The sequence below is a fragment of the Rousettus aegyptiacus genome, unplaced genomic scaffold, assembly GCF_014176215.1.
Source record: "Rousettus aegyptiacus isolate mRouAeg1 unplaced genomic scaffold, mRouAeg1.p scaffold_m13_p_13, whole genome shotgun sequence".
Taxonomy (NCBI): Eukaryota; Metazoa; Chordata; class Mammalia; order Chiroptera; family Pteropodidae; genus Rousettus; species Rousettus aegyptiacus.
In genome coordinates this window covers 78035108-78056066 of record NW_023416288.1, presented here as the reverse complement: position 1 = coordinate 78056066, position 20959 = coordinate 78035108, and the positions used below count along the sequence as shown (strand labels likewise).

Genomic DNA, 20959 nt, shown 5'->3' with positions numbered 1-20959 from the left:
TTGCCTTAAGATCGATAATTTACCATTGTGAAACAGGGGATATTTCCCCCCTATAAAACATCATGAAACAAGTAATTGCATCCCTCAAGGGGTAAGCAATATAATTACTTCTGACAACAGAATTTACCCTGGAACTTTCAAGGCAAAACTGTTAGATATTTTATTTTTCTTTCATTTCTTTTGTGGGTGTGCAATCCTTTTTTAAAACATTTGGTCTACATATGGATAAACCTGTGATCGTATATGGCCTAATGAGCCTCAGACAGACTTCTAAGTAACACTCACGAATAAGCCAAAGAGAGAGTTACAGATGCTAACATTTACTGTACTGAGATTTTTTTTTGTTTGCTGATCTTTTTTCCCTTTTAAAAAGTTAACACTTATTGAACATAATATATCCCGAATCTTTTGCAGTTGTTAAATAGCTAACGTTAATTTTTTAAAGACCTAAATCCATCATTACAAAACAAACAAAAAACAAGCTTTATTTATTTAGATTATTTTCCTTCCTCTTTATGTAGTCCTAAGAAAAGAGTTCCATTTCTCTGTAAATACAAACTTTCTGTGGAGATTAAGACATGACCTAATGTAGATTTGCTTCTTCAAAAGCTGAAGAGTCCAAAATGTGACATCATATTTTCTTTTCTCTAACCCTTTAATTTAGAATAGAGAGACAGTTATTAGCAATACTAGCTTAAAAATGAAATGGTATATTTGTCTATTAATGGCACAAAATGCTATGGTATGGCAAATGGCTTTATGTGAGGGCATTGTCTAGACTAGACATGAAATTCCCACTATGAGAGAATATTGGAGTAAAAAGAGATCAATCACAGGACAGTAAATGAGATTTGAAAAAGAGAGGGAAAATTTAATGAAGACATACTAAATGTCAGTCCATAAAGAGCTTGGCGGTGAACTCAGGACTCTACCCTAACATCTGTACTGTTTCATTATAAATTTTCCAATGTTATTGCTATTTTACCAACTAGTTATCTCCTGTTGTCCATGCCAGACAAAGTGTTCTCTGCTTCCAACCATCAAAACAGGGACCAAATCATCAAAACAGGAGCAAAGTGGAAAAGGACCTTGACTACTTTGATGGGACTGGCATGATAAAGGTCAGTTGTGTATAGAGGGATGCAACCTTGCTCAGTTTTCCGATGAATGCTTTTTATGAGACTGTAACTTTCTTTAAAATATTCCTGCACAGATAAGTGATATATACACGTGTATTAGTTTTCATCTATACCCTTGGGCTGGTCTGTAATAATCAGGAGTACACACCCCAGGGGTGATGAGCTAGCATGAGAAAAACTTTAATCAAAAGGCCAATTCCACATACAGTTATCATAAGTCAGTCTTCGAGTTGTGTAGATCTCTGATCATTATTTATACAACTGAAACTAGTATATTATTGTATGCCAACTATAATTGAAAAAAAAACTCATTGAATTGTACAATGTAAATACAAGCAACTAATTGTCTATTATATTTCAATAAGCCAGGCAGGGTGGGGGCGCAGAAATCTGATAAAGTCTTTGTTCACTAGCATAATGGACATTGGAAATATTCTTTAATTAGAGAAATCAGTGGCAAGATATGTGATAGAAATATTGCAGAGGTGTTTCTACCTTCACATAAGTGAGGTTTAGAAATCTGCTAAGCCCAATAGCCAGAACCCTTCAGAATGGTAGCCTGTGCTCCCTGAAGAAGTTTTGTGTCCAGCTCCTGATGTGAAAAATTATTAGTCACCACTATCTTGAACTATACATAGTTACAAAAGTCAACCATAAAGAACCTAAAAATTATAAATAACCAAATTGGCTAAGGTTCTATTGTACCAGTGGTCAAGGGACCTTCCTAAAAACCAAATTGGTTATAGTGTGGAATTAATTGGATCAAATTCCTTGTATTTTCTTCATGTAAAAAAAAAATGACCCACACTAAAGTCCAGAACTTTATTACAAATGTCATAGTTCCAATGGTAGATGTGAGCAGACCATCCCTGGAAAAATAATTCACAGCACTCACTCTATGTTATTGTCATGGAATTTTTCTTATGATTTTGTTAAAAATTACTAAGTGATATATGGCTTTTTTCCAATGAATGTATTCAAGAAGCAAAAGCAAGAGATGTCATTCATGCCCTATTCATGACTATTTTCTTCCTTTTGGTGACTGGTAGTTCAGAGGAATTTTTCTGGTGAAATGAGGAGGTATGAATAGTTATTTTTTGACAGCTAACTGTAACTCTAGATCAAGCCTCTTCTTTACTTTAGCACACATTTATTCATTTCTGCTCACTGATAGGGAACATAAAAATGTCACCATGGCTGCCAAGAAAACTGTATGAGACAGGAGATAAAGTAGAAATGTCACCTTAGAGCTTAGCTGCCATGATAGCCAGCCTCTAGGGTGGCAGCCAGTGACCCTGGCATCCTGCATTCAAGGGCTTGTGTGATGTCCTCTATACTGTACAGAGATGGCCAGCATTATCAGTAGACTACCACAGAAGTAATGACATATGTACTCTGAGAGTAGGTCATAGAAGATGTTTGCTGCTTCTTTGATCTCTTGAATTCTTTGCTCTATGGAAAGCCAGCCACCATGCCCTAAGATTTTAAAAAGCAAGATACCGATTTTCTTATGACACTCCCTTGAGCTAGAAGTGGTCATGGAAGTCATTTTGACCAATGAGACATAAAAGAGAATCTACTATGGGAGTTTTCTTATAAAAGGAACAGATATGAAGAGAGAGTTACTCAAACAGCTTCTTCCTCATGTTTCTGCTTTGAACATAATGTCGTTGAGATGCAGCAACCATGAGGATGAAAGACTAACAGCAAAAGATTTGTGGAGTAAACGAGTGAGACTCTAGGTTCCTGATAACACTCTTGGCTAAGTGAACTAGTGCTGGCTACATCCTAACACTTTGTAAGTGATTAAAAATAAACCTTATCTGTATACCACTGTTAGCTAAGTTTTCTATTACTTGCAGCTGATAGAATTCCTAATTGATGCAGATTTTGGAACCAAGGGGGGGTGTTTAAAAGAACAGACTCTAAAATGTAGAATTAACTGAGGGAAAGAGAAAGGACATCAGGCTATGAAGTTTCAACTATTTCTTTTGGAAAGTAGATCACCTTTGTTATAGTGTGAAACAGCACTTGTTTTAACTGCTGCCTGTTGGGATGTAGACTACATACTGAAAAAAAAGATGTAGTGTTAGGGGAAATATAGAAAAACTAGTTGTGACAGCTGATTTTTCTATGCATCCTATTTGGTATGTTTCAAAATATTTAGAAAACTCACATGGGGAAGTAGGTAACTTCCGTGGGTACTTCAGGGTTAGACATGTCAAATATTCTGAAGGCTATGAGCATGATTAATTTCCTATAACAATTTTTGTGTGATAATAGGCAACTTCACACCATGAGGGATTTTTCACCTTTTGTCTTTCCTCTTATTTTATAAATAACATGTGAATTTTATAAATTTTGATATATTCTTTTCTCATTTGGCCCAAGAATGGGAAATAAAAACTGACAAGCATACCATGTCATGAAACATATTTCACTTTTTGTTCTGTGATAAAATAATAGTCATTAGAAAGGTAATAGTAACCATATATCAATCCTGTGCTGTTTTAAAGCACATTATATGCATTATTTATCTAATCTTCACAATTCTATTAAGGTTCGACAGTTCCTTTGCTAAATGAGAAAACTGAGGATGCTTATGAAGTGAGCCCAGCATCATGTCCACATGGCTCCAGAGCTTTTGCTCATATCATTATCTATGATGCCTCCAAATGTTTCTGCTCCTGTATATTTTGAATATTGTCTATTCCCTGATGTTAGTGGCCTCTGCTTCCTCACAGGTCACCCCGGCTCGCCTCCATTCTGACTGCAGCCACAGGTATCTTTCTCAAGTCTATACTTGTTCATGTTAATACACTATTGTTTAAAGAATTAAGGTAAAACTCCTTTATAGGACACTTCTGAGTTCTATATCACTCACCTACCATTCACTCCCCAGTCTCAGCTCTCAGCGTTCCTCTCTGTTTTGACACCTCCTTCTATCTCCTAACTCAATTGATGTCCTATCCATATTGGATTTCTCCCACATCCGTATGCTTTTTCAGTCCCAGACTTTTGCTGCCAATGCCCCCTCTGCCTAGAGCACTTTCTCGGACTCTAGGACTTGCTAACTCCACCCAACCTCCCCTGTCCTTCAACTTAGACATCACTTCTCATTTCTGAAGCACCTTATACTTCTATAAATTTCAGTCCTCGTTGTTTTGTCTTCGTCTCTTTCTCAGCTTGACTATAGAAATAATTTTCAGCATTGTGCTCCCAGTGTTTAATATAGGTTCAATTCATTTATCCTTTAAAAAGTGCTTGCATGCTCATTTAAAGAAAAATTGGTCAAAATACAACACACTCTAAAAAGCAGTTTCTAAGAAACAAAAGTGAAACTATATTCTATTCATTAATTTATATTACAACACACTGCATGCTACCCACACATATAATTATAGGCAACATTCTGCTAGTTTCACAGATGCAACAAAGAATCCAGGTGCCTGGACTAACTAAACTTGCACATTTAGCTAGTTATTCTCCTCATAAAATACACCATATTTTCTAAACATATGAATGTATGATGCACATTTATATTATATAAATGTATATGTATTATATAGGCAATGCATATTATATAAATGTACATATAACATAATTATAAATTAGAAAATTTTCTGTATGTAATTATATACAATTAACTAATAGAACAGATTCCCTTTCAATTTTAGAGTAATGTCAGCCTAATTCATGTCTTCTATCATCTTCTCCTACTCTTTAAGTAGACTACATTCAAAAATCACTTTCCAAAAATTTAACGCTACATCCTCACCTTCTACACCATGATTGAGAGAACTTCTCCGTCTCTTAAACCACTGATTTGATTTTTCTGTAGTTCTTTACTATCACCAATATAGATTCTAATACCACTATGTATTTAATATTTATTAAAGATTATCCCTATATCAAGTGCCTTTCTCCTTAAAAAAAAAAAAAAACTCAAACTGTCTGAATTTCTCCTTATCTGTTTTTAACTACAGTAATTTTTCTAATTTCTCAGCTTGTTTTTTAATTTAATTTTTGTTTCCTATTGGATGATGCTCTGCTTTTTCAGAAGTTAGAGCATGCACACAGAGGCCACAATTTTGGGTCTCCTTCCAATTTCTTCCCTACTGTGGTTGATGGAATTCTTCTGTGACTATCAGATGGTTCACTATTATCTTTGGTTGTTATAACTGTTTGTCTTTTACAACATCTTCTTGAGTATTTTAATAGACTTAGGAAAGGTATACATGAATTATGAATATGATGCCATTTTGAACCGAAAGGCCCTGCCTGCCTTTCAAAGGACTTCTGCCTCAGGTGGTACTGACCAGCTGAATTATTGGAAGTGAAGTGTCAAATCAGGCAATAGGCTACAATAAGAAGCTTGCACTACAAGGTAAATGATGTTTCCACAGATTATATCCTATGGGAAAAGTCTCCATTTTACATAATCAATCCTTATAGAAAATTCACTTTTTCCAGTAAGAAATAATATTTAGTAATTTAATGACAAGCTTGTTCTTTCAAAAAAGAAGAGTCTCACATTTTAAGCCTTTTCATTTTTTTATTTAATAACATAATCTTTAACTACTCTTCCTCTCCAACCTATTTAGTAGAACTTTTGATATCTGTGACTGGTTTGCATCATTATGGTTGTTGTGGTTGTTTGTTATTATTTTAAAAGACTTTGGCAGGAAATGAGTTTGGGAAGTTGAAGAGGTTTCTAGATATCTGTACTATCTTTTAAGGTAGCAAAAAACTTCTTGCAAATTTGAAGGAGGCATTATTTAACTACAATAGAATCAGCAAATTCAAAATGTGTCAAATTTTTGGCCACGAACCACAAAATTGACTCCAAAGCACAGGTAATTTTGTTTCAAAGATTACTTTTACAAAACAAAACAAAACAAAACAAAACAGAACAGAACAGAACAAAAAACATGAAAAAATGTACTACGGTTAATTCCTTTGTATTTATTAAGTGATAGGTGACTATAAAAGAAGTTTATTAATTGCATATTTCATTTGTATGTGGCACTTCAATCAAAGACATTTTATGGGTGGTTATATAATATTCCTCAGCTTTATATAGTATGCTTAAATAGAATCACAAAACTCCTTACTAAGATTTCATTCATAAATAAAAAAGAAAAAAAAGAGCTTTGATACAAGATTTAAATAGAGTGTGACTCAGTGGTTGAGAGCAGGAGTGTTGGTAGAGATGGACAGCATCCAAGAAGAAACTAAATCATAAAAGGTTGTAGAAGGTTAGAATTAGAATAGCAACATGGACAGCAGGGCTCACAGATTATTTTCAAGAAATGTTTAAGCACATAGCAGTATTAGAATTTGTACTGGTGATGATTTTAGGGACAAAGATAAGAAGTTCTCTCATTACCGAGTGGAAAGAAACAAAAAAACAAAAATGACATAAGAAAAAAGATAACTTATATGGAGGACAGAGGTACTAAATTTTAATCTAACAAAGAATAGAATTTATAAAAGACAAACAAAACAAAACCAGTAGTTAGTTATTGAAGAAAATTTATTTATTTGTTTGTTTGTTTTAGGTGAGGTGACCCATGGTTGACTTCACAGATTACAAGGACATTGTCAGCTTAAAAATCTCTTATTTTTTATTTTTTACACCTACAGCACCTGGTCTTCCTAGGTGGTCTCCCATCAAAATACTAACCAGGCCCAACCCTGCTTGGCTTCTGAGATCTGACAGGATTAGGCTTGTTCAGGGTGGCATGGCTGTAGACTGAAGAAAATTGTATTGATATGAATAAAGATCTAACTATGTAGTGTAAAAGCGAATACTGAAATTTACAAAAAGCAAAGTCATTTTCAGTGAAAAAGAGCCAGTCAGTTGTTGCCAAGATTAGAGCTGGGGAAGATTGCCTATAAAGGGGCAAAAGGAAACTGTTTGGAGTGACAAAAATGTTTTGTATCTTGATTGTGGTTGTGGTCACAAAGGTACCTTGTTGAAACTGTTAAATTGAACACATAAAAATGAACTGTATTGTAAGTAAATTATACCTCAATAAAGTTTATTTGTATTAAATTTTGATGTGATAATTATACATTTGCATGTTGTTGTAAAAGATAATACAGAGAAATTCTAGATACTCTTTATTCAATTTTCCCCAAGATAACATCTTGCAAAACTATAGTACAACCAGGATATTGACATGACTATAGTCAAGATCCATTCCTGGACCATATTGCGTGATGTTGCCCTTTGATACCCACACCTATTTCCTTTCTGCCTCCACTTTCTCCTTAAAGCCTGGCAACCACTAATCTAGTCTTCATTTCTATAAGTTTTCTCATTTCACAAATGTATATTTAAAAGAAATCGTAATATGTAAATTTCTGAGATTGGTTTTGTTTACTCAGCATAATTCCCCGGTAATCCATACAAGTTATTAAATGTATCAAGTTTGTTGCTTTTTCTTTTAAAAAATGTGAAAAAACAACATAAAATGTATCGCCTGAACTATTTTTAACTGTACAGTACAGTAGTGTTAACTATATGTACACTTATGTGCAACAAATCTCTAATAGAACTTTTTTGTCTGTCAAAACTAAAACTCTATAACCACTGACCAACAACTTCCCTCTTCCCCCTCCCTCCAGCCCCAGATAATCACCATTCTACTTCTAGGTTCTAAAGGTTTAACTACTTTAGATACCTCATAGAAGTGAAATCATACAGTATTTGACTTTTTATTTTTTAGTGGCTTATTTCACGTAGCATAATGTTCTCAAGTTTCATCCATGTTGTAGCAAATGACATTCTTAAATTTCTTGCTTTTTAAGACTAAATAGTATTCCATTGTATGTATACACCACGTTTTCTTTATCCATTCAGCCATGAATAGACATTTAGGTTGTTTCCACCTATTGTGTGTGCAAACATCTCTTCAAGATCCTGTTTTCAAATTATTTTGAATATATACCCAGAAGTAGGATTGCTGGATCATTTTCTATTTTTAGTATTTTGACATATCTTTATACTGCTTTCCATAGCAGCTACATCATTTTACATACCCACCAGCAGTGTACAAAGATTCCAATTTCTCTACATCCTTGCCAAAACTTACTTTCTGTTTGTTTTTTGATGGCGGCCATCCTAATGGATTTAAAATAGATATCTGATTGTGATTTGGATTTGTATTTTTCTGATGATTAGTGATGTTGAGTATTTTTTCATATGTATATTGTCCATCTTTAGAGAAATTTCTATTCAAGTCCATTGCACATTTTTTAATCGGGTTATATTGGTTTTTTTGTTGTTGGGTTCTAGGAGTTGTTTATATATTCTGGATATTAGCCCTTTATCAGATATAACTTGCAAATATTTATTCCCATTCTGTAAGTTTCCTTTTCACTATGTTGATTGTTTCCTTTGCTGTAAATAGTTTTGTTTTTTTTTTTTAACTTTGATGTAGTCCCATTTGTTTATTTTTGTTGTTTATGCTTTTGGTGTCATATGGAAGACATCATTGCCAAATCCAATGGCATGAAGTTTTCCCCCTATGTTTTAATAACTCTTTGCTATCTAATTCTGAGTAATATTTCATCGTATGGATGTACCACAGTTTGTCTATCCATTCACTTTTGGTCTGTTCCTAATATGGGGCTATTAAGAATACAGCCGCTATCAACATTCACGTACGGATTTTTGTTATGGACATAAATTTCCATTTCTCTGGGATAAATGCCCAGCATGCAATTACTGGGTTATATAGTGGTTGTATATTTGGTTTTTAAGAAACTGTTAAACTGTTTTCCAGAGTGTCTATACCGCTTTATGAGGTATACACTTAATCCAGTTTCTCCATATCCATCACCAACATTTGGCATCGTCACTATGTTTCTTCCTAAGAAGTATGTAGTAATATTTTATTATGGTTTTAATTTGCATTCCCCTAATGAATAAAGATGTTGAACATCTTTCTATGTCATTTGTATGTCATCTTAGATGAAATATCTGTTTGTGTCTTTTGCCTATTTTCTAGTCAGATTTTTTTTTTACTATGGAATTGAGCTCTTTTTTTTTTTTATATTAGGACTACTAGTCTGTTGTCAGATATGTGAATTGCAAATATTTTCTCCTAGTCTATAGCTTGTCTTTTCATCTTCTTAACAGGGTACGTCACAGAGAAAAGTTCTTAATTTTGATGACATTCGATTTAACATTTTCTCCTTTGATGTATTGTGCTTTGGTGTTAAATCTAAGAACTCTGCTTAGTCCTACGTCCCGAAGATTTCTTCCTCTTTTTGTTCTAAAAGTTTTATAGCTTTATTTTTTATGTTTCAATCTGTGACAATTTTTTAAATAAATTTTTGTATATGGAATGAGACAGATTTATTTTGTTTTTGTTTTGCTTATGGATGTCTAATTTCTTCAACACTATTTATTGCAAAGATAATCTTTCTTCTATTGAATTGCTTTTACACTTTTGTTAAATATCACCTAGGCATATTTGTGGAGTCTGTTTCTGGATTCTCTCTTCTGCTTCATTGATCTAGGTGTTTATTTGTCCTTCAATTACTGTAGCTATAAAATGTCTTGACATTGAGTAGACTAACTTTTGTCACTTTATTCTCCTATTTCAAAATTGTTTTAACTGCTCTAGATCCTTTTCCTTCCTATATAAAATTTATAATAAGCTTGTCTTACTGGAATTTTGAAAGGAATTAAGCCCATATTTCAATACTAAGACAAGTGACATCCTTCCTACATTGTCTTCCAATCCACAAACATGGCATGTCTATCCATTTTTTAAATCTTTGATTTCCTTCATCAGCATTTTGTAGTTTTTTCATATAAGTCCTATGCATGTTTATTAGATTTACACTTAAGTATTTCACTTTTATTTTTGAGGGATTGTAAATGGTACTGTATGTAGTTTTAATTTTGGTTTCCACATGTTCACTTTCAGCATGTAGAAATACAATTGATTTGAGTATAGTTAACACGCATCCTGCTACCTTGATGAACTCACATTTTAGTTCTAGGAGTTTTCTATAGATTTCTGACAACCTTTTATATAGTCAATTATGTCATCTGCAAACAAAGGCCATTTTATTTTCTTATTATCCAATCTGTATGGTTTTTATTTCCTTTTGTTGCCTTATTCCTTTTGTGGCTAGAACTTCTACAACTTCACAGATTTTCTTTAACAAATTGGTAAAATTCTCCTCTATTCCTATTTTTTAAGAGTTTTATCATGAATGGTTTTAAATTTTTGTAAATGCCTTTATTTCATTGATTCATGTAATCATATAATTATATTTAGCCTGTTAATGTGGTAATACATGGAATGAATACTCAACATAGAAAACATGCCAATTTTCCAGCAGTTTGGAAGAGAAAAACCAACCCTAATTTCAGCTTCAGAGGTTAACCTCCTTTGGTCTGAGCCAATCAGAGTTGCCCCTCTGCCTTGCTCATCATCATTGATTTGGGAAAGGGCAAAAAAGCCAGGCTTAAATCTTTCAGCACCTTGTGATCCCTGGGCCTTAGCTATATAGTCCAAAGACAATCAATGTAATAAGTAGGCACGGTCAGACTAAAGCAAAGCACCCTTCCCCTCTGGAGGTGATTAATGAAGCATGCAGCCATAATTGCTATTAGCAGCAGCTCTGTGACTTTAAAGGAAGTCATTTGATGATAAAACAAACTAATGGAGAGCAGAGAATCAAAGCCAAAGCCCTAATTCACCACATTCAGGGCCCATACTATGCAGGTCTTTTAGTTACTTAAGTTAATAAATCAGTAGTTTCCATCATTGACTACCCATTAGATTCTTCTGGAAAGCTTACTGATACCTTGGTCTCATTCCGACCAGTTTTTTAGTGTTCCGAGCTAGGCTCCTGGAATTGGTATTTTTTTAAAGCTCTCCAGGTAATTCCAAGCTGCTTATGGAGTTGCTGACTATTCAAGTTAGGTTTTCCCTGACTTGCTCTTTAAAGTAGTCTAATTCCATATTTCTAAAGCCTAATGTGCATGAAAATCACTTGATGATTTTGTTAAAATACAGATTCTGATTCATAGCTTTACAGTGAGTATTAGTTTGCTAGGATTACTGTAGCAAAATACCGCAAACTGGGTGATTTAAATAAAATAAATGTATTCAAAATTTTGGAGTCTTAATATCTTAAACCAAGGTGTTAGTAGGATTAGTTCTTTCTGAGGGTTGTGAGAGAAGGACTTGTTCCAGGCCTCTCTGCTTGGCATATAGAAAACATCTTCCCTCTATGCTCTATGTATGTCTCTCTGTATCTAAATTTCCACTTTTTATAAAAGTTACCAGTCATTTTGGATTAGGGTCTACCCTAATGACCTCTTTTTAACTTGCTTACTTCTGTAAAGACCCTATTTCCAAATAAGTTTATATTCTGAGGTTCTTGGGGGTAAACTTTATAGATGAACTCTGGTGAGACATAATTCAACCTCAAATAGGTGGGGATTGATAATTTGCATTTCTAACAAACTTCCAGGTGATGCTGACACTGCTAGCCCATGGATTACACTTTGAATAGCAAGGTTCTTCCCGATAGGTTTCTTATCAGTAACAGTCGATGAAATTGAAGACCTCCTGTTCCAAGATGAATGGCCGTGAAACTATCTGAGGACCACTGGTTGGTGGGCAGAGTGCTAGAAATGGGTTACTGGTCATGGCTATGGTATGGATTAATTAAGAACTGTACAAAAGAACATCCCCCTCAAAGGGAACCTCCAATAGAGAGTTAGAGTAATCAAACATACATAAATATTACACTAAAAATTCAGAAATAATTTTCTTTTGATGGCTTTAAAAGTAAATAGTACTTTTATAACTTTATTGTTTTCACCAATTTTCCAAATCTTTTGAAATATTTATGTACTAATAAGCAAGAAAAATAAAATAATATTATTTTTAAAAGAATTATCCTTAACTAAAAATTAAACAACAAAAAAGTACTAACATTGACCAGTTCTTTTTTTTAATTTTCATGAAAGAGGACAGTAATTATTGACTGCAGTATAGTGATACACTAGTATGCTAATCATTTTTTTCTTATTTGGACATTATACTGAAATTTTTATTACTGTCATTTAAAGTACTAAAATTTTCCTGTTTTCTATATATGGAAACCAAGACTACTTACTCAAGATACAGGTGTGACACAGGTAGATAGTTGAATTTAACCAGATTCAGCTTTTGCCAGTCAAGTACAATAAAAGGAGAGAGGAGCAAGGAATATGATTGTAAGGAAGGTTATAGTGCTGGGTAATGAAATGCAGATTAATAGGCAGGGAAGTAAGGACACAAGGAGAATGAAGAATAGTTGGAAAGAGACATAGCTAAAGATTGGTGAGAGAGTTCTTGGAGGGTTAGAACTAGAGTGAGTTAACAATATAGAAGGTGATGGTCATTCTGGGTTGTTTTTATCAAATGAAATTTTCTGAGGTGGCACAATTATCCCTGATTATAACATCTAAGATATTACTGCCTGAGTAAGTTGCCAACATGTGGAAAAGATCATCGAAGACAAAAAGGTCAGAGGATTCTGGGTATTGTTTTAATTGTCTGCTTGGATGTGGAAATTGCTAAGAATGAAAGGAAAAAAAGACAAGAGTGATGCAGTGACCCAAATTCTGATATCTTCAATAAATAAGAAAGGCCAGGAGGCCAACGGAAGATAATAATGGCTAAGGGTAGTAAAATTCGATGATATGCACATCAAAGATAGAAGTAATGACAATTGAGAAGTAGAAAATAGAGGAAAGTAATAGCTACCTGGCCTTCCAGCCCTGAGGTATATGAAGCAGAAAGAAAACACAGCTATCATTTGAGAGGACCGTAGAACAGGCAGTGTTCTCAGGTGAAAGCCAGGTTGAGGTAGCTAGAGTAAGAAAGCAAAGGAACTTTCCAAGTAAAAGTAGAGACTGTAGGAAAATTGATAATGAGAGATCATGATGGGGAGGTTTGGAGAGTGAGGGAGTGGAGAATGGCAAATGAGATGTGACTGAGGTTGTTACCAAGCAAGTGAGAGGTAGGGAGTCCCAAAGATGACTAAAGATGTGAACCCAGTGGGACTGGCAAGCTCTGGGAGTCCTTGTGGCTGTTAGGTGTTAAAGCCCAGGGAATGTGATTCAGTCTCTGCAAGGAGGGGTCCCCCCGCCCCAGATTGCTTGGCTGTGCTCTCCTCATGTGTGTCATGCTTCATATGTATGCCATGTTACATTTGTGAAGGCCATCTTGTGACAACAAAAGCCAGTTGCCTATTAAAAGTTCATGCTCTCCTTTCTTAATGCTGAATGAGAAGCAGCTTCATGACCAGTAACTACATTTCCCTGGTACTTTCTCTCTCCCACTCCTTGTGAAATGAAGTGTGATTAAGTTGGTCAATGAAATGTGAACAGGAGTAATGAATGCTAAGTCAGTCTTAGCCCACAAACACTTCTCATGCTCTCTTTCTCTCACTCCTTTCACTGGCTAGATGTCTAGATCAAGATGACATTTCAGGCTTCATATTGAATATAGCAGAGCCTCTCTCAGCCTGAATGACTATACAAAGCAACTGTCCTCATTAGGAAGCTTTATGTGAGAACAACATAAATTTATGTTAAATGAGCCACTAAAATTTTAGTTTATTTATTACAGTAGCTAAAATTACTTTAACCAATACTATCTATCATGTGTTTCATTATTGGAACCAGAGACCTCTTCAAAAAATTACTAACTATTCCCCCGCTGAACATTATTCCATACTCCCTCCCTTGATCATGCAAGGGGAAGGCTAAGAAGAGGCGAGAGGTGAGTGGTTACCTTCATGAACAGTACAATGTATCTAAGGGGAGATAGAGAGTTCCCTTCACCCAAAACCAAGTGAGAAAAAAAGTAATACATCAGGTGATGGATACATGAATCAATTAACTCAATGGTGAGAATCCTTTAACAAAGTATACATATATCAAATCATCATAGTGTACACTTTAAATATAGTACAATTTTACTGGTCAATTAGCTCTCAATAAAGCTTAAAAAAAAAGAAAATATATATGTATCTAAGTCTTGAAGTGGATGGAAAGACGGTAAGTCATAGCCAGACCACCCACCTCTCCACTTGAAGGGAGAAGTCTAGGCTTTGTTAAGACAAAGAGAAGGCTTTAAGTTGGGTATGAGATTAAACTAGTACTAGTTCTAATATTCAAATAACTGGAAATTTATTAAGTTGTCTCCATATGAAACTAAGAAATGAGGGTGGGGGAAGGATTCAACAAAACAGAGTTGGAAACAATAATTGGTAAAAATTGAGATCATTCCATGTCTCTATCTCAATAAATTGAGACTCCTCAATATAGAGGTTATACTTTATATTTATATAGTCATTCTGACCTGTAAATATATCCATAGGTTAATAACAAAGATGCCATACAGAAGGAATACCTAGAAGTCATAAATAGAAATGGATGAATTAACTGAAGACTGGATACATATTCATAGAGGGACAATGTGTTTGACTATCATTTGGGGCTTTTCAGTTTTTATTAATGGTGCTGTATAGTAGATAATTAGATTTCATGACAATAGACCAGGTATCTCATCCTATCTCTATCACTTAAAAGCAACCAGAGTTTCACATGTCATTTATCATCTTTGACCTTAGGTTCTTCATCTGGAAAATGGGGATTATGATATCTGCTATAGAAATGGATATTACTAATTAAATTTAACAGGGCCTGACTGAACAGTTGACATGACATATGCTCTCATGGAAGACACTTAAAGCAAAATCTGATAATTATAAGTTTATAAGGATGGAAGGCTAATTTTTATTCTGACCTTGTTGTCAACATCAAATACAGCACAGATGTGGTACTGACACGCTACTACCAAGAGTAAATTATTCTGTGGTCGAAGACAACCAAAGAAATTATTCCTTGCTGACTCACCAAAGTGTGTGTGTATGTGTGTGTGTGTGTGTGTGTGTCTATACTCTATAGCAGTTATATACATATAACTATTTTCATAGAGATTTGATTTATAGCTTTAAAGAAAAAAAATAGCCTTAAAAGTGTAACCCCTAATGTATCCTTTCCCTAAAGCCATAAACACACTTATAGTCATCTTGTCCAACAAAAATATACCACAGCAGGTGGAGTCACAATAAAAGTAAATGGTTTCAATCTTTTCATTCATTTTAGTCTATTCTCTCAACAAAAACTTCAAATTCCAGGTGCATACAGCATACTTCTGCTATGACAAGAGCAGTGTATCTTTGTAACCTAGGTTTCACCTAATGATGTGTGAACTAAATGTTAACTGCAGTGAAATGACTCCAAGCCAAGAAAGCCCCAGTTGACAGGTCTTGCCTGGAAGAGGGACTAAGCCACAGGAACACACCAGAGTGGGATTGGATCTTTGGTCCTTGAGAGGTCATCATTCTTTCCTTGCCTTCAACTTCTAATGTTTCAAGAGTAGTGTGTAAATTAAATTGGAATTTTCAGTTTGCAGACGTTCCTCACTTTAGAGTTCAAATTTGACTTCAGTTTGGAAGCTAACATCTAAATGAGTTTGAGAGAGGAGTAGGTTTTAAAAAAGGTCAAACCATTCAAAGTAAAGCACTAACCAATTATTGTAGGGAAGCAGTTTCACATCTGGAAATGGTTATATGTGGAACAGAAAGAAGAGTTTTCTTAGGACAGTGGTTTAATTACCTTTTTAAAACAAAAAAAAAAGTAACCTAGAAATTCCAGCTTTTCTCAAATGCAAACAGGCTATCTCTAGCTAGTGAATATATTTGCTTCTAATTTCAACCAGAATCATTAGTATGTTACCCATAAATAGTTTATATCAGTTGTTGATCAATTAAGGCAAATTTTAAATATTTCTTTGAGGTGTTCAAGGTCAAATCTATGTGTTCAGACATTTTGTCTCTTTAAAAAAAGAAAAATGCTATGAGAAGCATGGTTTTGGGGGCAGATTGCCTAGATTTTAATTTACTAGCTGTGTGACTTTAAGAATGTTACTTAATCTTTCTTTATCCTTTTGTTATCTGGGAAATGGGAATAATTCTTATCTCCAAGAGATCTATGTTCTGATTACTATATTAAATTTTATAACTTATGGAAAATACCTAACAATTAGGAGACTGTGTTGGTATCAAAAGCATTCCACAAATGGTCTCTTGGCTCTCCCTTTCTCTCTTCAGCCTATTCTTTGTCAATTTATTTTTCCAAAAGCAATATATTTTTGGAAAATATAATGAAACAGGAAGCTATATGTACCCTACAGCTTAAAATGTCAGTAGTATAGCACAAGAGAATATAAGAAATTAAACTTTTACATGGATTTGAAAGTATTCTCCTTTGGATATCTCAGAAAAGATTATCATCACAGTTAAAGGCATTTCACGAAATTTATCTCCTGACATGTATTTTTATAATCATAGCAAACTGTACCTTTATGATTTCACCTTCCTCCCAATCAACTCCACCAAAAAATAATCAATAGTCATATTATATAATCATCTTGATTCATCAAAATTAGTACAATCACAGCCCTGGGGTTAGAGTACATTCTGGACCACAGTGTGTCTTTGCCTTTGCAACCAATCTCTTCCTAACATTCAGGATTACCAATAGGCAAGTTTGCAAACTAATACTTTGCCCAGACCAGAATATAGGAGAGAATTTTGCTTTACACTGAGGAAGATTAGTATAGTTAAGAAATGATGCTGAAAGCAAGATTTTACTCCAGAGGAGCAGGTTATCACCTTTCAAAATAAACTCAGCCAGAACATTTATATCACATTAACACCTGTGAATGGAAGAGAGAGAGGATATTCATTGTTTGTTTTTATTGCTTTTCTCTTAAGTTTTTCTGAGATTTATATTTCATGAAATTAGTAGTAATATTGAATCCTTTCTACTTTCTCCACTTTAGTCTGGGTACAAGAGTATATCTGTGAGTACGGGTCAGGGAACTGAAAGAGGCCTAGTGCCACTGCTAGGAGCAAGGAGATCAGAGTGACATCTAAAAATGATTGCATAAACACCAGATTCTACAGACCCAAAATGGTGGAACAATACATCGGAATTATCAAAAGAAAACAGGGTAGTTTGTCCTCATTTTAAATCTCTAAGGGCAAATTTCAGGTCCTAAGTTTGGGTCTTTGTGTGAAGCACAAAGTGCAGGACAAGATAGAGTTGATATTTAAATGACATGCAAAGCCTGGAGCTGCTTGATGTGGTTAAGCATTTGCTCTCCTTACACTGTTCTGTTTATAAACATTCCCACTATATGAATATTAAAAGAGCCAAGTACAGGCCTTCTCAGCCCCCATGATCTTTCTTGTACTGGAGGGGTCAGGAGGAGGTGTTGAGTTTTTGTGTGCTAAAGCTTGTCAAGGGCACATCAAAATGTAATAACGAAATCAACTACCAGACAGATTGGATGGCAGATTTTGGCAGCTAACAAGGAGCTTTCTCATTATAGGCTGTGCAAGCTTGTGAGTTGCACTGCAATTAGAAATATATATATATATATATATATATTTTTTTTTGCCTGAGCTCTTCTTATACTTTTCATTCTCAGAAGTGATAATAGCAAAAGACTACTTCTCACTCCCTATTATGTTCTACCCATCTCCCTGCTGCTAAAGTAACTAGTATCTTAGTTTAACATCATTATTTTTAAATCAGCTCAATGCTTTTCAGTGTTTATGAGATAGTAATCCTTCAAGGAAAAGTCAGTGATATATTACTTAAAACTAATTCTCTTGAATTTTTTTCCTATGTGTACAAAATATTCTTTTGGTATTTTTTGTGATTGTTGTGGTGGTTTTCACCATATGTCTCCAGTAGGAAAGCAAGATCTTTATTTCTTAACAGCTGATGTGTACTCACTACTGTATCACACGGAAGTCCATAATATTGTTAGCAACAACTAAATCATTTCCACAGAAACTAATTTCAGAATTCAGTGGAAAAAAAACAGCACTCTTCTTCTATTTAATAGACAGAGTTTATATGAAACAACCCAGTGAACCAATCAACCCTGTTTTTCAGAAGTTGAAGGTGAGACACTCAAAGGGGTAAATGGTTTCCCCAGAGATTTATAGCCTTCCTGGGCCAGCATTAGGACTTCATGCTGCTGATGGGGCAATCCCCAGATTATTCTTCTTTAAACCGGGAGTCCCTAATTTTTTTGGCACCAGGGATATGAAAATCTAATGCCTGATAATCTGAGGTGCAGCTGAGGTGGTGATGCTGAAGAGGAATTTTCCACTCAAATGGCTAACCTTGTAATCAGCTCTTTGTTCTGCTTCTGTAGACATGCGTGACGCATAGGCCAGAGGGCAGGGTGACTTCAAGATCAACTGAAGATTCACCCTCCCCTCTGTATGCTCTGTTTAGATAACAGATGTATTGCCTAAATTCCTGTCTGAAAATCTCATGCCCGTAGCCCATAGCAACTCCTGTGTTCTGTAGCTGCCTGAAGACAAATTAGCCAATCGGCTCATGCTGACTTAACTGTGTGGTTAAGCCCTATAAAAGAAGATCTTGGGGCCTAGATCTTCAGAAAGCTAGCTCTTCTGGTACCTCTGGCATAATAAACCTGAGTTCTCCAACTCTCTGAGTGGTGCTTGGTCTCTTGCCAATCTGATTTTCCTGCAACAGTACTAGTTCTGGGGAAAGGCTGCACATATAGATGAAGCCTTGCTCTCTTGCTCACTCACCTGCTGCTTACCTTCTGCTGTGCATACTGGTTCCTAACAGGCCACAGACCAGACTGGTACCAATCTGCACAGCTGGGGGTTTGGGGGCCCTTGGTTTAAACCATAAACAATCTTAAAGGGACATGTAGTGGAAATGGAAGAGAGGAAGAAAGAAATAGTTTATTGAATTCAGCTTTTTAAATATATTTGGGAATGTTTATTCGAGAGTCACCTACCATCTTGAGCATATTCAATAAATAGTGTTCAGAAAACTAAAAAGCCACATGCAAAAGAATAAAATTAGACTGCTATCTGACACCATACATAAAAATCAATTCAAAACAGATTAAGCCTTAAGTATAAGACCTGAAAAAATGAAATACATAGAAGAAAACAAAGGCACTAAACTGTGGACCAGAGGGGTTTTTGTGAACTTGACCCCAAAGGCAAGGGAAATAAAAACAAAAATAAATGGGACTATATCAAACTAAAAAGCTTCTGCACAGCAAAAGAAACCATCAACAAAATGCAAAGACACTCAACAGAATGAGAGAAGATATTTGCAAATGATAGCATCAATAGAGGCTAGTATCCAAAATATGTAAATAACTAATGCAACTCAACAACAACAAAAAATGAACAATCCAATTAAAAAATGGGCAGAGGACTTGAACAGACATTTTTCCAAGAAAACACACAAATGGTCACAGACATATGAGAAGATGTTCAACTTCATTAGTGATTAAGCAAATATAAATCAAAACCACAAATCAAAACCTCACACCTGTAAGAATGGCTATTATAACAAGACAAGTGTTGGAGAGGTTATAGGGAAATAGGAAACCTCATATAATGCTGGCAGGAATGTAAATTGGTACAACCACTATGGGAAACAATATGGAGGTTCCTCAAAAATTTAAGAATAGAGCTACAAAATGACCCAGCAATCTCTTTTCTGGATATCTACCTAAAATTTTTGAGAACACTTATTTTTAAAGATATATGTAACCCTATCTTCATTGCAGCATCATTCACAATAGCCAAGACATGGAAACAACCTATGACCTTTGATAGATGAGTGAATAAAAAGCTATGGTACATGTATATAATGGAATACTACTCAGCCATAAAAATGATGAAATATTGCCACTTGTAACAACATAATTGGATCTTGAGAGTATCAAGCTAAGTTAAATAAATCAGGTGGAAAAGGACAAGAACCATATGATTTCACTTACATGTGGGATATAAAACAGAAAGCAACAAATGAACAAACAAAACAAACAAACAAACATAGACACAGACAATAGTATGGTAGTTATCAGAGAGGGAAAATATGGAGGAAGGATGAAGGTAGGAAAGGGGGTTAAATATATGGTGACAAAAGGAGACTAAACTTTGGGTGGTGAGTATCTAATACAACATACAGATGATGTATTATAAAATTGTACATCTGAAACTTATACAATGTTATAAACTGATATTACCCCAATAATTTTTTAAAAAGAAAGCAATTCAGGCTCAGGGTATATAAAGTATAGTCTAGTTGTCTTGTTTATTGAAAAATATTGAGTCTGGACCCTTGCTTGAAGATGAGTAAAAATAAAACCAAATATGAGAAAATAATTTACAGGAAAAGAGAGGGGATAAAAGCATTCAGGAGATAGGAAAGAATAAAACTCTTCATAACATTATCTATTTCAGGACTAAGAAGAATTTTAAGGAAATGTTTGGTTTCCTCAATAAAGGACAAGACGACAAGGAAACTATAAGTAGGAACAAATAATTTTAAGGAAACAACAGTGAAAAGGTAAACAGATGAAATTAAAAGTGTGATGATAAAATGAAAAAAGGACCCTAAAGCCACATTGTTAGATTTAAAATCTTTCATATGTGCATTGAAGGGACAGTAGAATCAATGACACAAAAACTCAATTAAATCATGTGGTGGCAGACATAAAAATTTTCTTGGAACCAAAAAAACAAAAATACTAAACAGGAAGAGGAAATGAGAGTTACCAAGTTGAGGCTGAAAGGTATTTCTGAAAAAAAAAAGCATGAAATAAGAAAAGTAGCAATAATCAAAGATATAAAAGGAAAAGGGT

General features: G+C 34.6%; 1 pseudogene; it reads right to left on the bottom strand.

The window, feature by feature from the left end:
* Positions 1-6776: 6776 nt before the first annotated feature.
* LOC118610904 lies at positions 6777-6895 on the bottom strand (annotated as a pseudogene).
* Positions 6896-20959: the final 14064 nt, after the last annotated feature.